Here is a 13,479-nt window from a genome sequence, read left to right as displayed (position 1 = left end):
CTGAGGAAGGGATGCTGCTACCACAGAAGTGGCATTGCTTGATGTGGGTGATGCTCTGCGAGACCACGGAGAAGATGAGGGGACTACTGCAAACGTGGCATCTGGTGACTGAGGATGAGCATTGCCACCACCCTGGTACCACCCCACTGGCACAACTGACCTTTGAAAGCAGAAGATGAATGTGAAGGGCTCTGCCTGCCTAGGTGGTTGCAATGCATGGCTGCTCTGAGACTCAGAAAAGACCAGCACATCTTTGCATCCTGCCACATTTTTTCTGTTTCAGAGACAAACTCGCTCCCCTCAAAAGCTGTTGGGGAAAAGCAGAACAAAGCAGTTCTCAATACAGCTGATTCGAGACAGAGCCTGCCATTGCCTTGCTCATAAAGCTTTGTATTCCCAAGTGTTCCCCCAGCCAGCTTTCATCTTCAGCATGGTGGTCTCTGCTGTTTCCTCCTGCAGAGCTGCCTGAAGACACTTCTCTTTTACCTCTCTCCCCACCTCAGTCACGTGCTTGTTTCTGTCTCCATGCTGCTGCTTTGAGGGAAGAAGGGTGGTGGCTTTTACTCTGAATCATTTCACAAATCCAGTTTACAGCAGCACAGCAAGGGGAAGGCAAAACACAGTGTGGGAGGAAGGAAAAAACAGCTTATCACAAGGAAACCTGTGCCCTCCCTGCCCCTCATGGGGAGGAAGCTTTTGAGTACAGCCTAGGATCACCTCAGAACAACCCACCAATATTTGGATAATCTAAATGATAAAAGTTGCCAGCAGAAAGAAGAGGAGAAAATTAAGTTGTTTTTCATGTATCACTCAAATTCAGAGGCACAAAAGCCATATGTTTTTGCTGCCCTCTGTTCTGGACAGGACAGCTTGCAGCCACCCTCAGATGGCCTGCATCCCACTCCGCTTTCCCCATAGGGTGAAAGATGGCAAATTTGGCCAAAATGGACAAGAGATCTTAATGACTGACCACCCTCGAAGCCTGGGCATGACAGTACACTGCTTTGCTTCCTCTGCAGCAAGGAAGACAGCCAGCCATGGAGAAGGCACAGAGGCGGTGCTAAAAACAACTTGAAAGCCTTAAGAAGGGAAGAAAAGAGCAGAACTGTGGGGAGCCATTTAACTCAATCTCCTCATGGCTGGGGAATTTCTCACTAGGAGGACACGTGTCAGGCAACCCTTGCAAAAAGGTTATTTTGTAGCCACTGCAATTTGCTGCAGCATTTGCAGTGTGTTCTCAGGCAGTAACCAAACCCACCGGTAGTATTTTGCCTGCCATAAACCCCATTGGAGCCCTGCCCACAAATAGTTTACACTGTAGTATGCAGCTGTATACAAGGCAGGAGCAAATGTTCCACATAACGGCTGTTGGCCCTAATCAGGTGGAGTCGTGGATCATATTTCCAGCATTTGGCAGAATTTTATTATAGATACTCCTCCTTAAGGATAACCCCTCACTCCTAAAGGGGAGACCACAGCAGTGCCAAACAGCTTCCTTGTTGGGGAGACCCAAAGCAGCCTTTAGTTGCAGGAGTTTCCCCTGTTCCCAGGAGGGCTTTGGAGCGCTTTGCTCTGTCACTGCCTACCTCCATCCTTACACTCCCAGTAGCGGACAGGAAGGGAATAGTCAGATTTTTACAAGTGGCCGAAAAAATAAGAGAGATGTCCACCTCAGAAGATAAAGTTTAAGACTTTGAGAGAATCATCATAAAACACAAGCTTTGGAAAGGGCAAATCCTACCTCCAGGGATACCCTTGTTGGGAATTTATAGCTCATTTATCACCATGGGAAAGAGAACAAACCCCACCTGGGTGACAGCTACAGTGGGTCACAGTTAGGTAAAAACCACAACAAGATATAGCTCCCCACCCCATCAGACTGCAGTGCTTAGTACTTGCAAGCCTGACAAATTCATCTGCAAACAACTGGGCTCCAGACCAGAAGTGGGAAGTTGCCAGTGGAAGCATTTGGTAATCCCTGGTTCATCACCATAGGGGATAAACTCCAAGGTGTTTATACCACCCAAAGCTGGGAAATATCCCATTCCAGCAGTGCTGACCTCGTGCTTTACAAGCACATGGAAAAGACAGTTTGATGTATGGATCCCCAGGGAGTACAAACATGTCCAGGTTCTGGGAGCACACAGACCCTTTTTAAAACAGAACAATCATCCTCCATTATCTTTCCCCCTCTCTTTTCGTTGTCTTCACAATGCCAATAGATCCAGTTCCCTGGCTTTAAGCAGCAATAATCTCAATCATTTACTCCAATAACCACTTAGCCTTCTGCTGAACAGTCTATGCATTCAAGTGTGGAATTACTGCCTTGTAAAACCCGGGACTATGATATTAGCACTAACTGCCCATACCCCTGATCTGAGCCAGGTGGTGTCAGTCAGCAAGGGGGAAAGAGACTTTCTGTGTAATAAAAAAAAGATGGTTTGGCATCCTTTCCTTGATTTTCTCTCTTGGAGATTTAAGTATGATAGGTGCTTTATTGCAAGAGGGCCTGATCTGGGACTCTCCCCAGTTGTGATTTTCACAAAACCTATAAGGAAGGTGATCACCTTTCTACACTTCCATCCTTCTTTCTAATTTTGTTGGAATGATCCAAAAGAGTCAAAAACATCACTGGGAGAATACAAAAATAAGGACAAGTAAGGCAAATCCTTAAGCCTCACCTTCTTAGGAAACCAGGCCAAGAACAAACCATATTACTCAGAGTATGGAATTTGCAGCCAAACTATTCAGTTAGCAAATGCATTAGATATACCTGAACAAAACTCTTTAATGATCTGGATGCAGCTTGGATCTTCCTTAGATAAAATGAGAGGTAAATTCTGCAATTAATTGCACCATTTGGAAAAAGAAAACCACATCACTTTTGAAGGCAGCTTTGAGAGCTCCACTAGGAACAGGGAAAAAGCTTCTATCCACTTGGGATAATTCTCTAAACATCATAATTTCATCAAGAGGAATGAAACTTGGAGCTGGAATGATGAGACAGCTCATTCCAGTGGACGTGCCTTGCCTTGGACTGGGACTCAGCAGACAAATCTCCTTCCTCTGTTTGCAACTGCCAAGCTGGGGCTCTTCCAACAAGTAATTTGGCTGCTCTCTGCTCTGATTTTCTTCAATTTCTTTTGCTCATTTTTCAGCATCTCCGAGGTAGAGTTTCTCATTATCTCTTGATGTGGCACATCACAGAAGGACCCCAGTTAGAGCTTGAAATCTGAAAATGCTTCTTTTGAACATGCCACACTGCAAATAGTAACATTTGTACAGCACTTTCAAAATGCTCCAAAGCTGCTGAAGAAGAAATCAGTACCTAAATCACCAAATGTACAAATATAGAACTGAAAGCAATGCAACATTAATACTATGGCTCCAACATTATGCCTGTCAAATCTTGTGAGAGAGCCTTGCATGGGCACAAATTTAGGGCTGGAAGACAACACAGAGAGAAAAGTCCAACTGGCAGTTTGCAGTGGCCATGGGAAGATGAAAAGCACTGTCCTTCAGGAACAGACAAATGGTGGGAGCAAATACATTTTAAAAAAAAGGCACACTAGGAGTCTTCTCTGACCCTGAAACAGGGAGCTGGAAACCAAACTGAACTGTGATCTTCCTAAAGTGAACCAGAAGTAATAAAATACCCCATATCTTTGTTTCCCAAAGGGGTTGAGCACTTTGTTTGCCTCATGACAACTCTGAGATGGGGATTCAGGCCCTGTGATGTGGCCACTGTGCAGACTTGTCCTGCCCCCAGAGCTCAAGAATGGAAAGGTGTGCCAGACCCTTGTTCCTATCAATTCAGCATTCAGGCATTTGCAGGTGATACCACTTTGATGTGCTGGGTACCAAAATTCTGTTTGTACATATTTTCCTCACTCTCCCTATGCCTTGAACCCACTTACCAGACTGCCTGGTTGTATTTGTGTCTTTGCTTGTATCCTCCACATACCACTGTTTCCCATTAGGATCATTTTCTCCTTAATTTAAATCCTAATCATGCAACACACAACATACAGTGTACTAGACATTCTTGTGGCCCCAGAGACATCATTAGAAGCAAATTTAGCTATGAGTTGCTCTTCAGAAAACCACCTGTAGTAATGGATTTTCAAAATGAAGTGAATTGAGATACCTTGATTTGGAGGATGTTCAGCTCAAAAATCCACAAAAGGAGGCCATGGGGTAGTTTGTTTTTTCAGAGACCAAGACAGGTCTGAAAATCACTTTTGACCACTAAAATCCTTGGCCAATAGATAACAATTACCATCCTCATTACTGAGCAAAGGCTGACAGGGAAAGCAGGTCTGCATCAGAGGGAAGAGCAACCCTCAGTCACTGAAGCTGCCAACAACACATTCCTCATGGCAGATGTCAGCTTATCCCAGGAGCTGCCACTGCCACTTTCTGCTGGATTGTTTTCTTCAGCTGGCTAATCCTGAGCTGCAGCAAATACACCACTCGTCCCCTTCCAGCAAGCAGACAGACCCCAATAGCCAGGGCTCACAACCATGCTGTGGTTTCAGCATTCTCCTTCCCTTTGAAAAGACAGGACTGTGGGATGAGATACACTTGTCAAGTTAATTGTGAACTGGGAAATGTCAGTTTTGAACTCTACTGTGAAGAAAGCAGATCTGATAAGTTATATGTGCTTGGAGTGGGGGCAAGGTGCCTTTCAGCATTCACCACCCTCAGACAGAGAAAAAAGTGTGCTACCCAGGATTATCAGCACGCTACTATGAAGTGTTAAAACCCACAGCAGACAGCGCTGATTACAGCTCTTTAATTACTGCTAAAATTATAAAAGCACTACACCAAGTCTTTGTGGAAATTGCACCTTTCAGAAGGGGAGATAAAACCTCTGCCTCCATAATTGCAACAAAAGGGAACGGTAAGAAGTTTTTAAAAAACAAAGGTGCAAAGAGAAAATGCTCTAAAGGAACATAAGCCCCGTCAAATTTTAAAAGAGAGAGAGTATCAACTGCTTGCAGATCATAAAAACCACAAATGGGAGACGTACCTCCAACCCCAACAACAGCAGGTATAAATGAGACATTCCAGCCTCACACCTCACGTTGGTTATTATGTCATTACTGAATCATGTAGAGCAGCTCCTCTCTTCAAGCCACCCTGAAAAGGCTGTGCTAAACTGACATTCAACTCAGGAAGAGGGAGAAGAGAGGCACTGGCAGCAGGCTGCTGACATTACATCCCTTCCTTTGGAAGGCACATCCTACAAGGGAAAGGTTGGATAGCCACAGTCACATTTCCAAATGCCTTGATTCTCACCTTCCCTGGTTATCTCAATATGATTTTAATGTAATAAGAAACCTGCACGCTCATTGCAGGGAACAGCATTGGATCTGAGAGATGGTATCTTCATAATTGCTATACAAATGCTAGGTCCCTAAAAGCTTGTAGTTTAAATTTAAGCAATCTCCTTTGTTCCTGCCAATTCACTTAAGCACAATAAGAATTAATAAACCATCTTGATTAGTCATTACCTGTGTATAACATTCAAAAGGGCAAATCAGAACACACACTAAATGATTTCACAACAGATTCTGAAGGAGAAGCACTGGCTTGTGTTCACTGCAGCACAACTAATTTAAAGAAGTCATGAGCTTGGCATTTGTGTTTCAGGATCCAATCCCCCACCTATTTCAGGGCCTCCAAAACTACAGAAGTGAAGACTTCTTCCACTGTACTTACCACTGTCATTTAAAGTGTCTTTGCCACAAACATTCATCCAATCAGCTTTGGCACTTAGGCTCCAGTTGTACATGCTATCCCCACTACTATGATCCAATAGCTCTCAAGGAGAAAGGTAGAAATAACCTTCCAAGTAAAAAGGGTTAAAAGTCACATCCAGAGCAGCCCATGGCCAATTGTTCCAGTTCTATCAGCTTAACACAGTTGCTTGGGATGATGAGTTTGGGACAAAAATATTTAATAAAAGTAACAGGCATTTCTGAACTACCTTCAGGAGTACCAGTCTTCTAAAGTATGTCATCAGCCTCACACTGGCAGCTCTGAAGCATCTCATATTGCACAGCAGCTGACTCTCACAGAAGTTTATCAAGCAGGAGAAAAGCTCTCAGGGCTGGCTATTCAGGCAGAAGGGGTTGAAATGGAAGCCTTGCTCGTATCACACTCTTTAAGAGACCAAAGACCTGATTACATTACATCTTATATGAAATTGCTACTTCAAACGTTGCAAGTGCTGCAGGCGGAGGCAGAGGCAGCTTGCACTGGCTGCCAAATACCAGGCACAAAAAGCTTTCTTAGGGTGTTCATAGGGACAATCCCCTCCAGGGGGTCCTTCAGCCCTTGTGCTCTGATGTCTTGCCCAACCCCACAGGATCTCCAGTTCCTGGATCCAGCAGCACCTTTTGTGCGAGTCACTGTGCTTTTCCCATTAACAACCTCTGATCTCATAGGTCACACAAGAAGCAAAGTGACATTCTTGAGCATCACCATGTCCCTTGCCTCCCTACAGCTAAATAAGGGGTGCAGCAGCAGAGGTCTATTTAAAGCCAGCCAGAGTAGCTACTTGACAGACCCTGGAGGAGAGACATTTCTTGTGTCAACATCACTGCTCCCTGAAAAACAGGCTTGCACCCATGAGCAGCTTCAACGGGAAGGTTTCACAGTGCTTCACCCAGGTTTGTTTTCTCTCACACAGAGGGAACACAGAAATGTTACAAGCACAGCACAGAAGATCAAGCACCATCACAGCCAGTTTTAAACAGCTTGGCCAGGTTTATCCAGTGTATTGCTGGCTACAGTGAGACCTTCCTACCTCCTGTAAGAAGCAGCTGGAAGCTCACTGTGTGCTCTGTCCCCTTGGGCTGCAGCATGACTGGTTGCTAAATCCCCCCTCTCCAACTAAAAGCATTAAGGGACCCACATCATCATCTTGTGACATTTATGAAAAGAGGCTTTTTACCCCTGGTTGGCTGGAGGAAACCTTGCCAGGTCCTGCCTGCAGCTTCCTTTGCCTGCTGCATGGAGGACACCTCTCCAACCATGGGCTGGGCACTGGGAATGAAAATCCTGGTGGGGGTAAAAGGACAGTGCCACCAGGAAACACCTGTTAACTCTATGGAAGAATGAAAGTCCACAGACAGCACTGAGCTGGGATAGCTGGGAGGCTGGACCAAAGGCACAGTGTCAATTATGAAAGGATGCTACAGCTGGAGTGCCACAAGGAACACTGCCAACAGACAGTAGCCTAAAACCTCCAAACCTCCAATGCAAAATGTTAGCTCCATCTTTCCATGACAACTCTCTGTATACAGACACTTTGTACACAGGATGCTCAGAAACATTACCACAGTGATTCATGATAAAGGAGGAGTTCATCAAATGCTTTATGCTCATTTGTGTCCTCTCAGATAACCACAGTACAGATTATATTCTAGATATTTGTGTGGATCTCTATCAGGGCTTAAATAAGCCTTGACAATGCTACTTGTGTTCTTAAAATACTTTTCTGAAATATGTATAATACGATTAATTATATGATAATGTAGTTATATCCCCTCTCCCCAAAGAGTATCGTCCTCATGGACATGATTCAAAATGCACAAATATTATCTGAAACCTACATAGGTCCCACAAATACAAAGTATTTACTGCTAGGCACAGAAACAGCCAAAAAATTTTGGTTCCTACAGCTTCGTTCTTGCTGGGCTGTCTCAAGGTTTGCATATGACTGAGCCACATACCACTTAAATTCTAACAGAACAGCAGGACTCATGCATGCAATTAGAAAACAAGGTTTTTGGTGTATCAAACACATTTTGGAAGGTCTGGGCATTAAGCAGTATTTAAGCAAATGCAGACTGCATGCTTGGCAGAGACAGGATTTCAGTGACAAGTCAGAGAACAAGGACAAGGTCTCAGTGATGCTTACATCTCCAGCCTCTGGGTCTTGAAAGTTATCCATACCTCCACTCATTGAGAAGTCTTATTGATGGCTGAAGAGAAAAAGAGGTGTAGATTGTGACAGCACCAGATTTCCTAAAACAGACAGGACATTTAAGTTTTGAGAGATTTCAAGCCTGGATGATCCCTAACAGAAAACAGGAAAAAAAAAAAAAAAAGAAAAAAGGGAAAGAGAAGAGGTTAATACCTCATAAGTCACAATGAAACCTTCCAGGCAACAGAGGTATGTGGGGACTCCAGGCCATATACTGAACTCTCCTTCAATGCCCTTTCCAAGCCTGAAGTCACTCCATCTCCTAGTAGATTAAAATGAGACCTAAGAAAGACACAATTCATTTTAAATGGGCAGTAATTTAACTCTGCTGCATGCTCCAGGGAAAAGAGAGGAAGGGGAAGGCAGGGAATCTGCAGCTCACAGACAGGCTGTAGAGCCTTGAAGACACAGGAATCCCAATTGCCCAGAGCAGCACCAAGGGGGATTTCATCCTATTCAGTGTGAGAGAGCACACAGAGTTTAACATCTTATCCAGTACCTAACATTATGTTTAAAACTCCATAGTACCCCTCCAGGCCCACCAGCTAATGCTTTCCTTGGTACAGAGTCTGTCAGGTGGGATTTGACACACACAGTCTGCCTCCACTGCAGCCCTGCTTATGCATATTTTTGTCACATTTAGCCAAGCTCTTGCATTTCAGAGCCTGGTTGCTCAGTGATCTATAAACGGGTGCTCATGCCAAGGAACCTGAGGTGCCAAGAGAATGACTGAAAGCTTTACAGTATGGCAGAAAGCAAACTGCAAAGAGCACTTGGGTGACACTTTCTCCCTGAGGGAATGATGGCATGGGGAGGGTGAGCTGAAGGCAGCCCCCAAGTCATCCAGCAAGACTGAGAAGCAGGCACACCTCGAGGAAGCTGCTCCCCCTGCAGTCAGCCCTCCTGGGGCAAGGCGGGGGGGTGGCAGAGATGCACGTAGAGGAATGTCTGGTATGTGCCACTGCCAGTTGCTGGGGGACACTGACATCATCTGGGACAAAATTAGAAAACCTTGAGCAGGAGGGCAATGTGGCACAAGTGCTAAGTCAGCCACAGGCTATATGTGGCACACCAGTTGGTGCCTTCTTTCCCCTTCTTTAGAGACTCATTCCTCTGCCTGCTCCTTCAGCAAGGTTTGACTTCAGCCTACACTGTCCTGTGACTGCTTTGTGCCCCTGGCTACATTCAGGCTAGCAACACCTTATACAGCCAAGAGGCAAATCCTCCCTCCAAAACACACCCATCTCCTCTGCTGAGCCAACAGAGCCCTTCATTTGTGCATGTAATCCAACCTTTGTGCCATTATATAAAGCTGTCCCCAGTGTTCATCCCTATTTCCTATCACCTGCAAATCCCTGCCTGTCTGGTAACAACCCTACACAGACACCTCCTCTCATGCTGTGCCCTGCTCCCAAACCACCTTCCTCAGGACAGGGCACCCTCCTCAGACCAAGACCCCCAAAACATGTTGACCTGGCTGTTTATTGGGCTTGACTCTCTTCTACATGAGTTTCTACAGGTTATCAGGGCATCCTGCAGCTGCATCTCGGATAGCAAATGGCTTTGCTTTTTGTTGAAAGTGCTTTCATGTTGAGTACTGAAAAAGCCAAATCATTAGCAGACTAATTAGGCACCCTGTTGCACACAGCATTACAGCTGAAGCTGAGATCTTGAAAGTTTGCTGACAGTGGATCCTGGGCTTCTTACTTAAAGCCTGAGGTGAAACGTGCAAGAATCAAACTGGACCAGCAATTCCTCTATCTTTTATGGCCAAAATTACATGTTTAAGAAAACACAAGGATCTCTGCAGCACCTTGGTGTGGCAAAATGCACCCAGTCTCTATCAGTTCAAGAACTGCTGAAGCACAGCAAAATGTATTACATATTCTTTCCAAGTCTGTTATGAATTATAGTAACTCCTATATTCTTGATAACTGCCTAAAGTCTCAGTTCCTTCCTGGATCTTATTAGGTTTTTGGCCTCAAATAATCCTCCAGCAACAACGTGTACAATTTAACTGATGTTGGAAAAAACATCATTTCCATGTATCAGTTTTAAATTTCACTGAACCTCCCTTGTTTCCATTCAAAACACTTCTCTGTGAATGTCCTTGTACTTCTTGTAACTTTGGATAACAAAGTGAGTACTTCCCACTCATGGGCTGAATCAAGTAGGTGGTTGTTTCAGACCACTACAATCCTTCTCAGAGATCACTGCTTGCCAAACGGTACACGTACACTTGCAATTTTTCCTGCTGACACTGCAGCCACCCAATCTTCAGAAGAGGAACACAGCAAATATTTAACAGCAGCAGGTGTCAGATAGGGGTTGATCACAGTAAAGAGAAAACACACTGGACAGCTGAAATGATAGCAGATAAGTGTGCATGGGTCACACTTCTCCTAAATGCTCCAAGAAGAGATTGGAATATGTTGACTATACTTAGGTGTTTGTAAACAGTCTCTATTCTCACACCTTGCCCGAAAGCAAAACTCCCACCAGAGCCTTTCGAGTGATCAACATTTCCCCTGGTGCTTGATCTGGCATCCTGCCATGAACTCACCAACAATTTCAAAAAACAAATGGGAAGTTAATTGCATTTTCAGGCATTTTAGACAGCAAAAGGCAAAAGTCTTGAAGGGAGATCATTGTGAAACAGAGCAGAAGCAGCAGTGCTCACCCTTTAATCCAGCAGCTCCAGGGCTTGCACGGTCCCCTGAAATACAGAACATCTTGTTTTCTACTTCACTGCATGGATTTAAACCATCACCTGCCTTCTCCTGGAGAGAGGCCTGGCTCCCTGGGCTACAGGAAACCTGAGACGGATCCCTCCTTTTAAAACTGGACCAGAAAGGCAGGGAACTTCAGAGCAAACACACAGGGTGTGCAGCCCAGCACAGGAACTCCCACTTCCTCCCACTAGAAGCATCAGAATGAATCAATGCCAATGCTCCGGATGGAAAACACACTTCTCTTATGTTAATTCAACTAAATCCAGCCCAAATGCATAGAATTTTTGCATTGGCCAGAACCATATCCTCATCAACTAAACCGGTAAAAACCAGGCAGGCCCCAAGCAAGCTGCCCCCTGTGTCAGTGAGGAGCAGGGCTAACATGGCATTGCTTCCAACCAACACCTTTCTCACTGCTGAATTTGCTGGGGCCTTGGGAAATCCGAAGCTACATTGCTGTTCATTGTGCCTCCCCTAAATATGGATTCTCCTGCAGGAGAAGAGCATCGATGCACTGCCCGGGAGCTGTGCACCCAACAAGGCAGATGCAAGTGAATTCTCATCCCCAGCTGCTGCTGCTTTCCCTTAGAAGTGGATCTTGGCAAGTCCCAGAAAGCATGAGGGAGAGTCTGGGGTTTGCTCTAGTATTCCTGCTTGCATGAAGTGGCTGCTAAAAGTGAAAGAGGAGCTTTCCTGCTGCAGCCCCTGGAATGAGCTCTGCAGCCCAGAGCAAGATGATATGGCACCACCAGGGACCTGCAGATAGCAGCTCCCATGCAAGATCATAAAATCATAGAATATCCTGAGTAGGAAGGGACCCACAAGGATCAGTCACTGAGTCCAGCTCATGGCCTTGCACAGGACAGCCCCAGGAATCCCACCACGTGCATGAAAGTGTTGTCTGAGCTCTTCTTGAACTTTGTTAGGCTTGGTGCTGTGACCACTTCCCTGGGGAGCCTGTTCCAGTGCCTGACCACCCTCTGGGTGAAGAAACTTCCTAATAGTTCCAACCTAAACCTTCCAACACAGCTTCATGCCACAGGAACGCATCTCTACATCACCTGGAACAACTTTGATCCCTATGGACAGATGTGATGTGCTCCCAGAGATGCCTTGGGACACATCCAAACTTACCAGGCAGATAAATCCATGGTGTTCTATCTCAAGATCAGAAAACTGACCTCCTCCTCCTCTTCCTCTATACCTGTTTTATCTTTTCATCTGATCAATATACAATTATTTTGGGTCAGCAACTCACAAAATCTCCTTTGCTGGAGATTCTTAGACAGGTTACATCATGCAGAGACAGCACAAAGTTCATCCTTCATTTCAGAAAGCCTGCCCTCATCTCAAAAATACATTTCATGGCATCTTTCAGGCTTATTTCAGTGGAAATCTCAGGATCTCATAGGAATTATTAGACCACCATTGGTTCTTTCTTGCAATTAGTATTCTCACAGGTGTAGTGATGTATAAAAATTGGTTTAGACTATTTCTTCCCAAGTTACACCTCCAGGATCCATTCACTGGATTTCACTGAAGTTTGGGTTGTGCAATATGAAACATCAGCATCACTGGACATACCCCCATCAGGTCCCTCAGGAATGACACCCTACAGGTTCCTGCTGACCTGCAGCAGTGCAGGAGAGTCCACGTTACCACCTTCCCAAAAACAGACTAGCAGAGCAGGGATCCCTCCATCAAGCACCTTGGAGGCACCCAGCAGAGCTCATACATCATAGGTTTTGGCCTACAGGCAGAGAAATAGGAAATTAAATCTCTCCTGGTCTGTGTTCCCTAAAGCAGAAACTGAGCCAAGGCTTCAAATTATATCCATCAGTGTAGATCTATTGATTCAAAAGGGATGACTCAACTTCCAAGAAGTCTCTTGCTCAAGGTCATGGGCTGTAGCAAAGAAGAGCTCTGAGCATAGGTTTTCTTACATGAAAATACACCTTCAGCCACTCTCCATCCCTTTTTTTGGTGTGCATTTTTTTTGTAAGTTTACTTTCCTTAAAATACATTAAACTAAAATGGAAATCCTTGGCTGTCCTGTCAGACTTTGGATGCATAAGTGTCTGTCCAGGCCTTCAGGTTTTTAATTTCTAATTACAAAACACTCCACAGTATAGCTCATGAGACAGAAAAAAGGGCCCCATCAAAAGCCTTACACTTACTATAACAGAACTTGAGGAGTCTGGAGAGTAAATGGGAGAGGAATTGCTGGAGAAGGAAGGAACAGGCAGAAAAATCCAAGCTGGATTTTTCTGCAGAAAATCTCGATCTTGCACACCCAAGGGAACCATCAGGTTTGAAAGAGTTAGAAGCTGTTTTGCTGTGCTAGAAAAAGTCTACTGAAAACAGAAAGGCCATCTTATTCTGGAAGTTGTGTCTCCTGGGGAGCATGGGGAGCAGGGAGGTCCATCAGGAGACTGAGGAAAGATAGACAAGGGACACAGGATGGGCAGGCAAACAAAGCAAAAGCAGACCACAAATGCCTCCTTGGCCTGATGGCCAGTTTCCATTAATAAATACATTACAAAAGGAAACCTTTCATGTGGGAAGACAAAATCCAGCTGATCTCCATTCTAATAGGGCACAACTTATCCCTAGCAGAAGAAAAAAAATATCAAAGAAAAAGATTAAAGGAAGCAATTTTCAAATTTAAACACAGTCTTACCATGATGGAAAGGAATAATAAGAACAGCTGAAAGACACTCAGGGTCACGTCAGGGAGAGATGCCTTGGTTG

The 13,479-nt window shown here is 44.9% G+C and overlaps 1 protein-coding gene across 2 annotated transcripts in view; it reads right to left on the bottom strand.

Annotated features, from left to right (window-relative positions):
• The window catches only part of CPS1 (carbamoyl-phosphate synthase 1), a 162,099-nt gene that overhangs the window by 118,670 nt on the left and 29,950 nt on the right, over positions 1–13,479 (bottom strand). The window lies entirely within an intron of this gene.

The sequence above is a fragment of the Manacus vitellinus genome, unplaced genomic scaffold (genome assembly GCF_001715985.3).
Source record: "Manacus vitellinus isolate BGI_N305 unplaced genomic scaffold, ASM171598v3 scaffold_20_pilon, whole genome shotgun sequence".
NCBI lineage: Eukaryota > Metazoa > Chordata > Aves > Passeriformes > Pipridae > Manacus > Manacus vitellinus.
The sequence above is the reverse complement of the archived record's forward strand: the minus strand, read 5'-3'. Positions and strand labels throughout refer to the sequence as shown.